We start from the raw sequence: 17,948 nt of genomic DNA on the forward strand, positions 1-17,948 counted from the left end.
TCTTTATGAAGAAACACAGACACATGCATGTGGGGAAAAGGGGGGGAAAAGAAATAGCAAAAACCCTCTTGTAGAATTAAAAGAATAGAAGGAAGAAGGGATTTAACATGAAAAAGTACCAGGAAAGCGTTTTGCATTTTAATACCCTTTTTTTCTGCACAATTACACCTCTGAGTGATCCAGCAGAGGGAGATTAAGCTGCTACTAATTTCAGATATACAGTTGTAAAATGCTGGGTTAGTTCTTATCAGGAGAGGTAGGAAAATCCGGAGCTCTGGCAGGCAGCAGATTGCTGCTGGTGCACGGGAGCTCCCAGGGAAAGCAATATGGGGACGGCAGCGGTGCAGCAGATTTGCACCACCGTTGGCGAAGATGGATTGTTCTCCTTTGCGTTCAGTGGGAATGGTGGGGGAGGTTGGAAAAGAGCTCTGAGATCCCCAAGTCCAACCCCAACCCGTCCCCATGAACCACATCCCCAAGGGCCACATCCACCCTTCCGTTGGCCAAACCAGGGGATCGAGGACAGCTGACATCTGGCCTTGGCGAAGCAGCCACAGAAGCTGATATATGATCCAACTGATAAAGAATTAAAGGAGAGAAATATAATTAACATCAGTCAACACGGTTTTCATGGAAAATAGGTCTTGTCGGACAAATCTGATTTCGTTCTTTGATGAGATTACGGGTCTGGTTGATAAGGGTAACTGCAGAGATGTAATATATTTAGGCTGTTGTAAGAGGTTTGACTTTGTATCTCACAACCTTCTGATTAAAAAATTAGCTCTATACGATATCAGTAGAGCACGTGTTAAATGGATTAAGCAGCAGCTTTCTGGAGGCTCCTAGGAAAGGGGAATCACTGCACGAGGGAGGGAGGCACAAGTGGTGCTTCTTCCACATTTCCAGGCTCGGACTCAATTTTCCTCAATGATCTTGATACGAAAAATCAAATTAATACTGATGAAATGTGCAGGAAGCCCAAAGATCTGAGGAGAGATGTATGGCAACAAAGAAGGGCAGAATGCAGAGCGGAAAGCTTCCCCCAGCGCAGAGCAATGGAGGATGCAGTGTACAGAGAGCACTGATCCATCACTCCCCGGGGAGACATGAGAGCTCCATCCGTTAGTTTATCAGAGATGGAGAAGTGACTTGACTGGAAGAGATAAAAACCTTCACGGGGAGACAATGGCAGGTAATAAAGGCCTCGTTAATCTGCCACCGGAGACACGAGGAGAGCCCGATGACTGTGAGATGAAGGCAGGGAAATTCAAATGAGAACTCGGGCCAAACTGTTTCACTACAACATAATTAAATGCCGACAAATTGCTGGGAGGACAGCCCTTCCTCCAGCTCCAGAAGTACCCATCCACAATGCCATGCTGCTGCTCCCAGCCCCACGCACCCACCCGTCCCCTCCCAGCAGCGCAGCCCCATCCATGGGGATGGGATCCACACACATGGGATGCACCGACTCCTCTCAGACTCCTCTTTAATCCCACTGGCTTTAACCCAGAACCAGGATAACCCAGTCTGCACTGCCCTCCTGCTCAGCATCAGCCTTTAAGCCCCCAGTCTCCAGCAGCCTTACCTTTTTACCATATTCTGCACAGAACTTAAACTACCCAATCTCCTGGGCAATGAATTTATTATCCCTTTAACTGCCTGAAAAGAACTTACAGCCCTTGTAATAATACCTTATATCTCTCCAGGGTTTTCCTTCAAGGATCTCAAAGAGCTGTGCAAATAACTGTTCCTCCTTCCGTTCCCACATTCAGCATCCCCTTCCATCCTACGGAACTCATGTAGATCACAGAACATCCCAAGTTGGAAGGGACCCATAAGGATCACTGAGGACATAGAGTTGTTTTCCAATCACTTTTTCTCCAGCATTATTACATCTATTGAGAAGGTATTTCGATTTAAAGACCCAGTGATTCAGGAGAAGCATGTTTGGTTAAGTTGAAACTGCTTGGATGCTTGCAGAGGAACACCTTCACTTTTCATTCCAGACCCACCATGTCAGAGCGTGGCTTTTCCACTGTTATCTTCCCAAGGAACCCTTGAGAGGAAACATTGCAGCTGGCCCCAAAAAAGGGTTTCCTGCAAAATAAACAAACAAATAAATATATATTCCACGAGAAAGAGTAACAGTGGGTTCTCATGCAAGGCAGTAAGTAGACAACCTCATCCTCTGTATGGAGGGGTAGATTGGGGTTGGACTCTCTTGAGGTCCCTTACAACCCCTGCAATTCCTTGACATTGGAAGACAAGTAGGGAATAGGTGAGCAGGTAAAGAAGAGGTGGGTGGATATTGCAGGTGGGTGAAGTGATAGAAGTGTGGCTATAAGCAGGTGGGGGCCCTGAGTGGAGCAGATGTTCCTGGCACCATCCTCCTCCCATCTCCTGGGTTTGGTTTGTGTACCCATCCATCAGCTGTTCTCCCCTTCCCATTGGGTTTATTTTGCCTCTTTGATCTCTTGGGCTCCAAGCAACTGCTCTCATTTGGTGGGTTTGGAGCTCCTTCTCCTTCTGCCCCCGCTGCCACCTCCTGTTCTCCCATCACTTCCCACCACAGCCCAATGAGTGTAAATATTGCCACCAAACAGAAATGCCTGCACGGATATCTTCTCATTCACCTCCCCTCCCTTCCCACCATGCGAGTCTGCCATAAATTAGGAGAAAAACGCTGCTGAGAGGTGTCAGAACAATTTCTATTAAACATAATTTCCTAATGAAAAGGTTATAAGCGGCTGTGTCAGAGCTAATCAAAATTCAATCTCCCCATCACAGCTCGGCAGCATCCCCCTGCACCTCCTCCAACCTCCATGGTCTGTGTGTCAGAGCAGGGCTCTGTGCATCGCGCCCCATGTGGGATCCCAGCAGCCTGACCCCCGGGTCCTCACCAGCTCACAGCCTTCAGGGCTCTGCCCCATAGCACCCAGAGAGGATCCTCTCCCAGGGGTGACTTTTCCTTGCCTCCAGCACCGCCCTTGAGTCATCCCTCTCATTTCTCGCTGTCTCCTTTCCCTCCCACCCTTCCTCTTCTCTCTGTCTTCCCCAAGCCACTAGGGAGGACTGAAGACAGGATTACTCGATGATAACAACAGCCACCATCCTAAATCCAGTCAGGGATGGTGGCTAATCCCTTTAATGACTTGCTGCAGCTCTGGCAGCTGAGCTAACCTGCATGCTAACGCATCCTCCACCCTTCTCCTCCCAGAGAGAGGCTTCTGAGCCAGCAGACAGGCACAGGACACGGTCCCCCTGCCCCCCATTCACTCCCACTTCCTTCCCTTCCCTTCTAATGAGGCTTCCCCTCCTCACATAACAGGTGCCGCCCGGGTTTTTCCCTCTGTTTCCTTATTAAGATAAAGCTGTCATTGGCTTCCCCACTCTGCTGGTTTGTTGGGGCTTTCAAAGCCTGGAATGGTATTAAATATTCAGCCCGTTCCTTTGGGCTGCATTTCAGAGCTGTATCCCTCCCTTTAATTGCTCCGTCAAGACGAGATGAAAGTTTGATGCTGAGGCTTTGACTGGAGCTAACTCCAACACTTTGGGCTCTGCTGATTTATTTATTTAAAGATAAAATATCTGGATTATTCTGCTCAAATTAGGCGCCGCGCAATCACTAAAAGCCCCCTTCATTTGTTCTTCCGCTCATTTATGCACTCTCTCAGAAACTCACTCTTTCCCACGCTGGTTTTGATTGTGCCAAAACAGATGTGTTGCCCCTTCCTTCATCCCCTTCTCTCCACCCCTCTCCTGTCACCACGCATACATCTCCTCAAACACCTCTTCCAAAGCAGCGCCGTGCCCTGCGCTCCCATGGGAAGCAGATGGAGACTTCCAGCCAAAGAGACAGCTCCCCTGGGCACTGCTGCAGCAGAAATCAGCATCGGGAGAGAGCTCGGCTGGCAAGGAAAGCACAACCACAGCATCCTCTGCTCGGCTCCAAAGGCTGCTCTGACTGACAGGCACCCAGCAGAAGCTCATTAACCTGCCCCCCTCCCTCCCACCCCACCTCTCCTAATGGGCTGAGCTCCCAGCCATCCCCCGGGGCCCTCTGGAGCAACCCCTGAGCATCCCCTGATGCCTCCCTTGAGCATCTTCGCTCTTGCTTTGAACAGTTTCTGTGCACGGAGTCCAGCTCTGCGCAAGAAAGCAGTTTTCCACGCACAAATTCAGCTCCTCCTCGTTGCGGGCTGCAGCCGGATGGAGGTTTTCCTTTTGTTTGCTGGGTGCTTTTTTGCTTTGTCCTCATCCGCCCCTATGTGCAGCCCAGCTGCTTTTCACTGAGGTCTGGAATCAGTGGCTGAGCACATCTGTGCCACAACCAGGGGACAAGGTCAGCCCCTATCACAAGGCAGCAAACAGCAGCCATCCGGCTGCACTGCCCTCCTGCTTCCTCTGATGTAATTAACATCCCTTTGTTATTGTCTGCAATCACGGCTGTCTCTGCTTTAATCATCTCCCAGCAATGAGCATTCCTTCTCATTAGGGGCTTAAAAACCTCCATTATAAACATGTAAATGGGACGCGGTGAGGAGGGAAATATTTTACTATTCCAATTTCCTGTTGTGCCACTGCCAGCGAGCCGTGATGTTATTACCAAGCATCTCCATGCAGCACCAGCATCCACAGGACCAGACCACATCACTCTTGCCACCAGCATCTAACAACACTGGTATCGACGCTCCCAGCCCTCAGTGGTGAGAGGACGTTTTTCCTTTGAGGATGCGATAGAGATGAGGCTCTGAAAGCAAAGGAGGACGTGATGCACCCTAGGAGAGGTCCAGCTCTCAGTTGGCAATGCCGGTTTTACCTTCGGAAGGGAAATTGATCCATCTTCATGACGCATTAAACAAAGTCTCAGCACTTCTGGCAGTACCATTTCATGTCTTTGGCCACTTCTGCTAAGAGCTCTGGGCCAGCAGCTCCTGACCTGCTGGCACAGCTGGGCTGACACGAGCCCGTGCTGCATAGACCTGGCTGATACTGCTGATTGCCTTCCCAGTTACCCGCAGAGCTGCCTACAGGAGCCCCCTCTCAGCACAAAGATCCTCCAGAAGGGTCAGCCCGGGTATTTCTCCCCTTTCAGAAAGAGCAGGGTTCTGTAGTTCAGGAGGGGAACAGCCCCTCCTCCCTTCCTGCACACGCTCCTGCCCAGCAGGCAATTGATTCAAGATGAACCCCTTTCTGCCTCCCTTTGTGACCCCGATACACCCTCATCAAACAGCTGTTGTGCAATGCAATAACATTTACCACGCAAAGAGCAGCTCTGTTTGCACGCGGAGCAGCTGAGGGGGGAGCGCTGGGACCTGGCTGCAGCTGATCCACAGGAGCACTTGCCATCCAGCCCCACAAAGATGCTGTTTTGGGAGGTAAGAAGCTCTGCTCCCTCCCACAGCCAGTGTCACAGAGCTCCCAGCGAGCATCTTCTGCTCCAAAAAGGCCTCTCATGCGCAGCCTCTATTTGGGCAACAGCTGGAGAGCAGAGCAGCTGTGACACCACTCTGCTGCTGTGACCACCAGGGCTCCCACCAGCAGCTTAACCTTCAGCATCCAACCTTCCCCTGCACCAGCCTGGAGCTCATGTTACAGCACTGTGTCCGTTTTCCTCTCCTCTCTGGTTTTGTCTGTAGTAGGGAACAAGGGACACTTGATCTGATCTCTCCAGACAGGCTTTCTGCCTCGTGCATAGTAAGGTCTCTGCGAGCAGAAATCACTGAATACATATAAAAAATGTCTCACCCAAGGTGGCTAACAAAGCCCCAAAGGCAGAAATAGCAGCCAAGGTGCAGAGGAGAGATAGCAAATCAGGCACTACTGTGCTTTCAACTCCAATCTCCTCGCCCTACCTGCTGATAAAACGTCGCTGAGACTTCTCCCATCTCTCAGATCCTTCCCAGCGCATGGATTTGGCACCCATGAACTTTTTAATTTCATAAACCAGCAGCGCCTCGCCTTCCCTTTTTGCACTCACTTGCCTTCTTGGAGCTCTCTAAGCCAGGTGCAGTCACTTGATAATTCCTTGTAATGTTATCACATTAGGGACTCTGCACCAGAGCTGAGCTGCAGCCCCAACTCCAGACTGCTGCAAGAGAACGGGGCAGCTGGGACCTCAGGCTGGAGGGCATCTCACAAACCTTACTTATCTGATCCCCAGCCCTGCTGCTAATGCTAACGCCTGCAGCATCCTCCTGTGGAGCAACACGCAGCCAGGCTGCTTGCCCCCCACCCAAAAATACCCATCCTGCTGGGGAGTTTGTACCCTCTGTGCACCTAAGGGAAGGGCGCGCATCGTTTGGATAAAAGCACGTGCACCTTTTTGCACTCCAGTCGTCAGAGATGTGGGCGAGGGGATTGTGCTCACTTGGTGAAAGGAGCGAGGGCAGGAGAGCTAACAGAGGTTAAACAGAGCCTTTTGTGCCAGACCCCGCACTCGGGGCAAAGCCATCAGGTTTAATCCTCTTTACAAAACACACTGGTTTGCTCCTGAACTTTTCCTTGTGTTCCCTTGGAGACCAGTCCTGAAAGCTTCTCTAGCAGCCCCAAGCACTCTGGCCATGCCTCCGCCTTGCCTTGGCCAAGCAGGGGATGGGGAGCATGGGAGAGACAGGCTGATTGCCTCCTGCAGCAGAAATACCCCCACACCAGCACAAGTTACGCTTCGTCCCACTCACCCTTGTACCAAGCCACAGCCACGGCCGGCCAGAGCATCTCTACCAAGGGCAACAGGGATGTGCACAAACAGCTCAGGAGCCCAATGCTGACCCACTCACAGCCAATGGCTCGTAGCAAAATGGGATTTATAGGCAAACACATCCACCTGCCCAGGGGCTGCTGCAAAACTGTCTCATTCCCTTCCAAGCACCACTCAGTCAGAATTTAATGCGTGCACTTTGCTGTTTATGTGCCCATCCTGGGAGCTCACAGCACAGCCAGTATTTTCACAGCAGCGGATCCTTGAAGCACTGAGCTGCTCCTGTGCTCAGCCTGCGTCATATAGCAATACAGATGAACTCTGACCTTCTCTCATGGCTACGATGGGATACAAACCTACCACCGAAGTCAGAAGGATTTCAGCCTTTGCTCCGTTTGGTTGCTATTCTAAACTCTCCTTTGCGCTGCTGGTCTGGGAAAAGATGTATCTGCAGATGCAGAGATCAGAATGGCTTTTCTCTCTGTCAGTTTGGGTGCTGAATTTAATCAGGCTTTTTTTTTTTCCCCTCTCCCACAGCTCCATTTCTAAAGAGAAGGAACAGTTCTGAGACAAACTGGAGCTGCTCCCAGGACAAATGGGCCCGGCTGGCTGTGCATAAAATCACCACTGTCTGTCCACCTTGCTTTCTGCCATTGCCTTATTAACTAACCGAGCCCGCAGTCATTCTGCCTCTCCTCACTCATTCGTTCTCTTTCTTTCTCCCACCTCCAAGGTTCGTTGCAGTAGCAATGCACCCAGACCACGGTGCAGTGCTGGAGCACCCCAACTCATGATGCAACCATAAGCCTTCAGCTTTGGCACGTGGTTTATGCACAGGGCTGGGGAAGAATCATCGAATCATGCAATGGTTGGGTTGGAAGGGTCCTCAAAGCCCACCCAGTGCCACCCCCGGCCATGGGCAGGGCTGCCCCCCACCAGCTCAGGCTGCCCAGGGCCCCATCCCACCTGGCCTTGAGTGCCTGCAGGGATGGGGCACCCACAGCTCTCAGGGCATCCAGGCTGAAGTTCCAAGAGTGTAATTAATTCCTATCCCAAGACTGGAGGAGAAGTGTATTTGTTTAATGAACGCGTTCACAATTTGTTCTTCTGCTCAGTGTGTGTTCTGGCATTTCGTTAAGACTTTTTCTTACTGGGTGTGTGTGTGTGTGTGGGGTGGGGGGAACAAAGACTAATAAAACGTGTTAATGACAAATAACAACTGCACGAAGAGGAGGCATTAAGGGACAGGATGATTTGCGGGCTGGATGGGAAGAGACTCAACACCCAACTCAGAGCGAGGGGAGCTGACATCACACTGACTGCAGTGGACTTCAGCCACGCTCAGGTCTTGCCCATCAGCTCCTATCTCCCAACGCATCTCTCCTCTGCAAACCCTTCTCTCTTGCACCCCTGGCACCATTCCTTTCTCCCAGGCCCGCTTCCCTCCCTGCTCTCTCAGCCACCAGACCACACGCAGGGCTAAATTATAATTCTTTATTTTCTTAATATCACGTCTCTGACACGGCAATAAATAACCAGAACCGCTGCGCCTCTGTTGCAGCAAATATTGTTCTACAAGAGATGAAGGCAGATATGATCCTCAATATACTGCCCTTCACTGGAGTTATTTTCTCATTCCTCTATTCTGGGTGAAGCTTTCTAGAACCATTTATATTTTCCTTATGTCACTTTAAAATCAGAAAGAGCCTTAAAGAGAAGATTGCATTTTTCCCTCTCACCTCCGAGCCTCAGCTTCCTTAACGCTTTTCCCTTTGATATTTCTTTATTTCCTAAAGTAAATAAATAAACAAATCTTTCCCCCAGCAGCCTCCAGAGGTTCGACCCCGGTCATTTCTCATGACTTTCTTTTTCCCACTGTTGGCTGTGCAATTCATTCCAAATGAATCATTCTGTATTTTTTTTTTTACTTTGTCTCCTGGGCAGAAAAGTTTCTTCCAACACCTCCATGCCGGAGGACACCGTGCATCCAATTTCCAGCTGAATTTCTCCCATGCTGAGCTCCCTCCCTGCTTTCAACACCTCTGCTGAGCGTGGGCTCCTGCCAGGACATGCATGGCGTGTGAGCCTGGAACCGTGCATCCTTTTGGCACTATTGCCAAGGACAAGTCACCGAGCCACCCACTGCCTGCAGCACGTCGTTCTGTACCCACGTCATCCAAAACCCAACCTCTATCGCCTAGGACTCGTGCCCCTAAGAGAGGAGAGAATAACTCATCTTAAAGCCCCAAGCCACGCCGTCACTTCGGTGCCATCGCACCCTTTCGGAGGTGTGGGAGGCAATGAACGAACCCCCACCTCCTCACCGTGCAGGAGAAATTAAAACCTCGTTTGTATCCGCTGGGGGAATAAACCCACGGCTAATGAAATCCCACAACAATGGGTCATTATGCAAACGAGCACCGCCTCCTTAGCAGCACAGCTGGGGATGAGCGCAGTTGCACGTGCTGTGCCCCTCCGGAGTGATGGGGTGGTATGTCTGTCATGGAGGTCCCTCGTGCCCTGACAGCCAAAGCCAGCCAAGAGAAGGCTTTTTTTTCTCTCTTTTTGGTTTTTTTTTTGGGCAGGGAGAAAGCACACAGGAAGAGCACGGGCACTCCCTCATGGTAACCACTGCTGCTGCCAGATAGGGGCCCTCACCCTGCTCTGTCTCTCTCCCTTTCCTCTCAACACTGGGATGAGGACTCGAAATGAACCTAGAGCCAAGAAACCAACCCACCACAGTGCCAACGTCCCCATCCAAAGCTCCACAACCGCCCATCTCCCTCCCACCCTGCTGCCCTGGCATCCCACAGGGGATGCTCTGCCCCTTCCCAGGAGCAGCACCAAGCAGAGCAGTGCCTCACACAGTATGAGCCCTCCCCCCACCAAAACCAGGGAGCAGATCAGTGGGTGCCTGACAGCTGAGGACCCATTTCCATACCGCTTATTCCTCGTTCCCATTGTCTGCTGTAATGCACACAACATGTAACGTGCTTCCTCGCAGCGCTGCGCTTGCAGTAAACAGTATTTAGAAGCCGATGGGTGGATTGGAAAAAGAGCTGTTTTGTGTGAGAGGGCTGAGGTTCATTCAGCAGAGCTCGGTGTAACTGCTGCAGCAGGAGGAGGGCTCCTTCCCTACCCACACCAACACACGCTCAGCCTTTGTGACAGCGGTTAAGTACCCGGGTGCCTTCTGACAGAAAGTTATGGTGCGTTTTTGCCACTTTGACAATGCTGAAATGGGCTGATTCACGACTGCTGGGGGGTTTATAAAGGTTCTCACCCTGATTTCGTGCCAGTCCTGCAGTTCCCAGGCACTGACTTGTGGCACAGTCCCCCCCAGCATCCCCTCCCCTGCCTTCTGCTCCCAGGGGCAGCCTCGTTAACTCACCTGCAGAGTTATTTATTTGGCAGTAAAGCGCACAAATAAAGCAGAGCAGCCTAATGAAGACAGCTCGGTAAGTTTGGCCCATTTTTAATCTTAATGCTGCATATATTCCCCGTTTGGGTCCACAGGCTTGTCAACAGCTTTACAACTTCGGATGATATGAGCACGGCAGGCGGAGAGGAGCCGGGGAGCAGCATTAGGAGCTGCCCCAGGGGGGCCCTTCTGCAGGAGCCAAGGACGTATCCTCACCATCGCAGCAGTGACAGAGAGCAGAGCTGAGCAAGCCCTGCTGCGGTGTCCTGCCAATAAAGCCCTCCAGACTCATTCCCCTCCTCTCCATAGACAGGCTTTGGAGCAACCAGCTTACAGAATGGAGAGTAAATCTATTCAGGAACTAAGGATTTTCTGACTGAAGGATGGACGCGGGGAAAGCAGTTTCCTTCCTATCGTGAGCTGAGGCAATGGGAGCTCCATGGCTCTCCTGGATGCTGTGAAGGTCTGCAGGAGCAGGCTCAGCCCTGTGAAGTCTGCATTCCTCATAGGCAAGGCAGGAGGCACCCAGCTTTATGGATAGGAGAATTGGGACTGGGTGGAATTATATGACTGCTTCACGGCGCTACAGGGAACCTATGGCAGAGCTTTATTCCCATCCTCCATCACCTTGCCCCATCCAGGGCTCAGAATGGGGCTTAATCAAAGCTGCATCCTTTACAGCAGCGTAAATCAGGAGCTGCTCCCTGGAGGTCCTCGCACAGCAGCCTGCAGGGAGGCAGGGAGCTGCAGGGCTGCAGTCTGTGCACGCAGGCATGGAGATGGACAGACTTCAGGCTCTTTTATCCCCCTGTCCCAAAGCCTTCCAGCTGCTCACCCTCCCTCCTGCTGGGATAACAGCACTGCAGTGCAAAGAGTGCTCGGTTGAGATCCACAGCCCCTGAGCCCCGGTGAGGAAGGAGCAGCCTGGCAACCCAGCTCCCTGCAGGGCCCAGCATGCAGACACACAGAGATGCTTCTTGCATGAAACACACAAACTGCCACCAGCTGCAGAGCTGGTGGAAACCAGCCCAGCCATTGCCCAGCCCTCCTCCAGTGCGGGCTGACTCAGAAGGCTCTCTGCCTCCCAGGCAGCTCCTGTCGTGTCAGGGCTGTCACTTCCACGTCCCACCATCAGCCAGAAGGGCTTTCTGCCATCTGAGTTTGACCTTCTAAGGATGTTCAGCATCTTCCAGCATCTGGCCCGTGAAGGATGTGACATGCTCCACAGACAGGCAGGACACAAGGCTCCTGCTTGGCAGAGCAATAGGGACCTCATTCCCTTTCCTGCTGCAGCAGGATTCCAGCTCCCAGCAGGGACTGCAGCAATGCACAGCATGGGACCCAGGTGACTGAATCTCTCCCTGGAGGAAGACGCTTTGTCTCACTTTACTCCTGCAAAAGGACACTCTCCAGCCATGCTCTGCTTGTTTCATTCCCTTGACACATTTTCCCCACCTCCATTGACGAGGGAAATTCCTCTGCACTTCAGGGCTCACTGAGCTGGCTGCAGCCTGGCTTTGTACCAACACCTGCAGCTACCCTGCTGGCTGGGCTTCCCAAGGGGCAAAGAAGAAGCTTGTCTGTCTTTAGAGGTAATTAAATCTGGATTAAAACAAGATCTCACTGTAATCCAGCCCAGGAGGAATTGTAAAGGGCTTCGGGAGGTGGTGAAGCTCCACACCAGTGCCCAAGCAGTGCTCTGCCCTTTCTCTGTCCCTTGGAAGCAAACGGGAAGCCAAAGCTCCCCTGAAGCATCCTGCAGTTTGCTTCTATCAGCTGGGACCATAACGAGTGCTGAAGTACATGGCTCATCCCCAGCAAGGCTTTGCCAGGGGAATCTGCCACCTCCTTTCCCCATGCCTCAGTTTCTCCAACCATAAAGCAAGGCATCAGTGGGCAAACTAAGCCCTTGGTAAGCACGCCAGCAGAGAATGCATGCTGCAGCCCCAGCAAAGCTCCTGGCACTCGCTGCCCTCCCCAGCTCCTCCTGCTGCTGCTGCTGGGCATTCTCTATGGCCTGTCCCTATGACCAGGCACACAGAGCTGCCATTCCCTGCTGGGTTCCCACAGCACCCCCGTCCCTCCCGGCTGCTGCATAATGGGCCTGAAAACACAGAACCAATATGCAAATCTGACATTTAATTTGGATACAAGAGCTTAATGAGACTGTGGAGATTCTGCCACTCGCAGCCTCCACATCCTGCATCCCGCAGCCACACTCCCTTAATTGAGCACGTCCCCATCCACATGTACTGATGCACACTCACGAGCATCTCCGCTCTCCCAGACTGCAAACCTCTCCCTGCCAGGATGAGTGCTTCAAGCCATTGCAGTGGGGTCTGGAGCACACATCCCACACTGCACCACCACCCCCAGTGCTCTCACCGTCCCAAAACCTCAACAAGATCAGCTCTTTGTGAGTTTACCCAGCTCCAAAGCAGCCTCCCTGCTGAGCAAAAGCTGCTTGGGCATCCCTGGAGACCCCCTTCGCCACTCTGCCCTCCTCTGCAAGGTGGGGAAGGAGGAAAAATGCATCCTCCCCAGTGTGCAGCTCGTTCTGACGTGAGAGGCACCCCTGCAAGCTGGAGCTGAACTGGAACAAATGGAACCATAATTAATCTGCCTCCTCGAGTGCAACAGCCTGAAATCAGCACGCTGCCGAGAGCCCCAAGTGAGATGAGCATAGGATATATTGGCGCTGAGCAGGGCGACCAGGAAGGAGCTCAGACCTTCTGAAAACAGCACGATCCTTAAAACTTCCAGCGAAGAAGAAAACAAATAGCAAAGCCCAAGCAAAACCAGGAAATCCTACGCCCGTAGGAGTAACATTTTGTGCAGCCCAGCAGAACGTGAAGCCTTGCACCGGCTCAGAAACCTCATGGCCTTTTTATTCGCAGAGGATTATGGAGCTGCCATTCAGCAAAACAAAGCAGCACCCGAGCTCTGAGCTGTGCCTGCCCTCGTGCAGAACCAGCACCGCTCTGGGGCTGTGGGTTCAGGAGCTGCTGCTGGCCTTGGAGCTCTGCAGAGCAGAGAAACACCTGGGGGTGCATGCATAGGAGCAGAGCGGCATGAAGCAGCAGGAGGAGAGCTTCTCTCCTTCATTTCTGCTGCTCCTCCAGCAGGTACAGCCGGGGCGTGCTCCTTCAGCAGCCTGCTTTCCTCCTGGGGTGCAGCCAAAGCTCTGAGCTGCTCCTCTGGCAATGGAAACGCAGCTCCCATTTTCCCTGCTCTAATGGAGACGGGAGGATTAGGGTTGCTCGCCTTCCCCGCTGCTTTATGTCAAAACAAAACCCCTTATTGCAGCAGCAACAAGGCGCCCCGTGCACCAAGGACAGTGCTGCAGCCCCCAGCTAAAGCTGCCATATTTAATTGGGAATGGGAGCTGGGATGAGGCAATGGGATGGGGAGAGCCAGCCTGGGGGAGGGGATGAGAGAGCAGCTGGGGCAGCAGACCAGCAGGAAGAGGTGAGTACCTGGGACATGAGCTCTTCAGCACGAGCTGGCTCCAGGATGAAATATTAATGCCAGCATCCCAAGAAGGCGGCAAGCAGCGGCGTCTGCGCCGCTCGGCCATGAATAAAAGATGGTCCTGAAAATGAGGAAGAGCAGCAAATTAATTAATCGAAGCCAAAGTCTCTCCACTCCCATTAAAGAACAAACTGCAACCCTCCCTCCCGCAGCCTGGGGAAGAAGCTGGGGCACAGAGGGAAGCACCAGCAGGGACTTCTCCCAGCACCTGCATCCTCCCATTGACCACCAGCGCCTTTCAGCTCCCATCCTGGTCCAGTTCCCCAGAGGATGTGCTTGGCAGAGGGCTCGGCGATGCTCCTGCCAGCAAGGGAAGGCAATGTGGCTTTCTCCCTTCGGAGGTGGGGATTGTCTGGGCGCTGCTCGAGCCCGAGGCTAATCCCTTCTGCCTCGCTGGTTGACTGGGAACAGAGCAGGGGAGGCTGTGCAGATGGAGAGCCACCCTGAGCACCAGGCAGTGATTGATCTCCTCTTCTGAAGCTTCGCCCATAAATTATAGATTTTAAGCAGTGTTTGTTTAAAATATTCAGCTCGCCACTTAAAAAAGAATACTCACACACACCGGGAATGGGGAGGAGGACTTGGAGGAGGGGGAGGGCAGCTGGAGCAAGAGGTGTTTCCTCGGTTGCTACACCAGCAGCTCTCCCACCGGGTGCTGCAGCAGTGCCTGCTTCTCCCCACAGCACATTGCTGAGGCCTAAAGGTCTGCAGGAGCAAAGAGCCTCTGCTTTTCCCACCCTGCAACCAGGGTGCAGCTCATCCCAGAGGCTTCCATTGCAGCCCGGCTCTGCTTGCAAAGCCAGCGCCCAAAGGCTGAAGGAGGTGAGAAGGCGGCAACGCAGCCACACACGCGCACACACACACACACCTGAAAGCACAATCGCTGCTTTGATTAAAAGCTCAGCTCTCCAGCTGCCACGGCCAAGGGGCAAACCTGTAAGAGGTGAGAGGCAGAGAGCTGCAGCTGGGCAGCATCTTTCATTGATGAGATGATGCTGCCCTCCATCCCCGCTCGCCATCAGCAGAGCCTGCATCGCCACCTGATGGCAGACAAGGAGCAAGGCTCGCTGCAGTACGGGATTTCTCGAGCTTGCAGCACCTCCCAGGTGAAGGATTTCACGGAGGAGACGGCACTGGAGAAGAGAATAGACCGCGGCTTCTGCTGGCTTTTACAGCTACCATCACTACGCTGTGTTGCAGCAGCACTGCGGGGTTCATCCAGCCCAGAGAACAGCAAGTGGGGCTGCCCAGTGTACCCTAAGGCTGCTGCATCCCCTCCTCCTGCATCCTTCTGAGCAACCTGAGGGCCCCTGGTGGTCTCTGCTGCCCACCAGCATGCCCTCTCTGGCCCCAGAAGGAAACAACCGCACAAAGCTCAGCAGCCCAGCCTGGAGCTCAGTGCTGCAGCCATAACCTCAGCACGGGGAGTCAGATCCCCGACTTTCTCGGCGAGGCATTAAAACGCACTGATAAGGCCAAGCAAAGGAGCGACGCCGAATGAAAACCTACTCTTCCCTTTCAGAGATTCAGAGGAAAAGCACACAGAAAAAAAAAGAACCTCCGGGAGATCAAAGAGTCAACAAGCACCTGCTGAGCACATTGATTTTACAACCAGGGGGATTTTTTTGGCAGCTCCGTCTCCAGGTTTGCTCAGCACCTCAAGCAGGGCAGGGCGACGTGCATTGCCAGCAGCACTGAGCCCTTCAGCTGGGGGCCCACAGCCCATCGCTGCCCCATAATGCCAAATCATTACAATCCCAGCCCTCCCTGAGCCCACATCCCACGCTCTGGCAGCGCTGTGCTCCTCACCATCCCTCCCATGAGATGCTGACCCTTCTGGTGAGCTCCACAATCTATTTTTAATCAATTAGCCCCGAACTCCATTTGCATGGATAAATATAGCACCAACCGCCCTGCCAAGCCATTTTTCTCTTGGTTAACACATTTATACAAGCTGCTCTATTTGTCTTTCCTCCACAGACTCATATTCTTCTGGATTCATTTTGTCAAACAAATTGCACAAGCTGGACTGCCCATTTACCCAGTGTTGCTTGATTACAGGGGTTATTTATGAAACAGCAAGACATATGGCATTAAGCTCCTTAATAATAATAATAGCAATGAGAAGAGAAGGGGGGGGAGCATTAGAAGAGGAGGGGGGGGAATGTTTTTCATTGCAGACAAAAGCTCCTGCCATGGGTGATAAATTCCAGACACTTTTCCCTGTTGTTCTTGTGCTGCTGGCATGACGAGCAGCACGGGCACCGGCATGCAGCTCAGCTGCAAGAGCACAGCTGGAGGTAAGGAGGTAAAACAGCAGCGTGGACAGGGCAGCAGAGGCATGCAGGGCCAGCAGGCAGCTCACCTGCACAGTGTGCAGTCCCTCCGGGTGTCCCTCTTTGGTCCTACAGAGCAGCAAGATGGGAGATGGTGAACTGCCATGAGCAGTCCTCTGGGTTCCTGCTGTCAATTCCCAGCTCCCAGCCTGCAAGCACCAGTGGAAGACGTTGAATTTCTGGGTAGCTAAGCCACTTCTGAACCTGTTTTCCCTCAACGCTTTTCTCTGCCTCAGTCACTTAGCCTGGAGGTACGTTGGAAACACTCTGTTCAGCACAAGTAGAGCCCAGCCAGGTCTCTGGGCTCACCCTCCTCTGACCTGGAGAGCCTGGCTCTAATGAGGACTTACAGCAATTCAATCAAAACCTCTTTCAAAGGAAGATGCTTGATTAAGGGCCTGGGAGACCTCGCAAGTGAAGCCAGCCCTGCAAGAGGATGGTAATTAATTATTTTAATCAGTGGGCACTAATCTCAAGGTCTAGAGGAAAGCATCAGCAGCAAAGTTACTCCCACAGACAAAGTGGAACTCTGGCACGTTGCTGGGAGCCCAGTGCTCAGAATGGGGCTCAGCCCACTGCAACCTGCAGAGCTGCTGCCAGAAGGCTGAGCCATTCCAAGGGGCAAAGGCACCTGGTGCATTTCTCCCCCTCAAGCCCAAGGCTCAGCAGCTCTTCCCTTCTCACCCCGTCCCAAAAATGAGAGCACACGAAGCCTGAAATCAGAGGCATCAACCTGAAGATCGTTCCTTAGCATCCAGGCTCCCCTCACTGTCTCAAAGGGAGGAGCAGACAATAGGATAACCAAACGCCAACGTTAATACTCAAGGCTTTCCCCTGGCAGATGCAAATGGTTCTGCAATACTACCTCAGCTTCTGCTTCCTTCTCCATCAGCTGGCACAGACCTGGGGATGCTGGGCAGGCAGACTTAATCAGGCCTCGTTTGTGATTACAATGAACTCTTGTATTTCATGGCCTGCATCCTAAACCTGCTTTCTAATTCCCCAAGGGAGAGGGATTTACACTTTCAATTTTATGTCTAGTTAGTTAATGGTTCATTACTGTCAAAAGGATCAGTCGCCAGAAGTGAAATCCTACAGGATTTACCATAAAGAAGAACCAAAGGCTGCAGAGGAAAACATGCCAAGGAGGGGGGCACCAGGAGTGGGGAGGGGTGTTGGACAGCCCTCAGTGCTGTGACATGGCAAGCCTAGAGCAAGGTTCATCTTGTCACTCCCTGCTGGCCGCCCTCCCCTTGGACGATGTACCACGTTTCTGAAGCTGGTAGCCAAAATCCAGCAGCAGTCTCCCAGGAGCAAGGGAATTCAAGTAGATTCCCCTTGTATTGTTTTCCCCTATCCACAGAAAGAGGTCCTGCAAGAGGGGATCAGATGGATGGGAAATCGAACACCCAATGCTTGTTGAGCTCCAGCCTACCTTGCACTGATGCCATCAATTTGGGATCCCGAGCTCTGCTTGGGTAGGTGATGCAGCTCCCTGTGAAGCAATTGCTGTCACCATCCCATAGCAGAGATGCAGTGCTTATTGTGGGTAATCAGAGGCTTGCAGCAGAACAGCAGCTTTGGCAAGTCTCAAGTGGGTTTGCCCTGCTCATGTTGAGTTTAGCCTGCCACAACAAGAGGCACTGGAAGGTTTTGGCTCCCTTAGCTGGATAAAGGTTTCTGTGAAGTACACACAAGCCTGCCAATAGCTGAAAATTGGCATCTCTGCTTCTGATCCCATCCCCTGAGATGCATGGTGTTTCTGCTGTCAAAGCAGAGGTATTACAGCAGCTACACTGAGAAGGTCTGTCAACATCACAAGGCTCAAAGCACGGGGGTTTATAACCTGCACACAGCTCACTCCAGGCTGAAGCAGGGCAAGCAAAGTCCCCACGCACCCCAAGCAGGGAAATGCTATCTTCTTTTTATTTTGTATACACTTCCTGCTGCCTGGTTT

General features: G+C 52.4%; 1 long non-coding RNA gene across 1 annotated transcript; it reads right to left on the reverse strand.

The window, feature by feature from the left end:
* Window positions 1-1,615: 1,615 nt before the first annotated feature.
* LOC112530267 lies at window positions 1,616-16,209 on the reverse strand. Its single transcript, XR_003071774.3, has 3 exons — window positions 16,021-16,209; window positions 13,601-13,716; window positions 1,616-2,100 (listed from the first exon to the last, which is right to left on the reverse strand). It is a non-coding gene; the product is annotated as an uncharacterized LOC112530267 (long non-coding RNA).
* Window positions 16,210-17,948: the final 1,739 nt, after the last annotated feature.

This window comes from Gallus gallus, chromosome 24 (assembly GCF_016699485.2).
Source record: "Gallus gallus isolate bGalGal1 chromosome 24, bGalGal1.mat.broiler.GRCg7b, whole genome shotgun sequence".
Taxonomy (NCBI): Eukaryota; Metazoa; Chordata; class Aves; order Galliformes; family Phasianidae; genus Gallus; species Gallus gallus.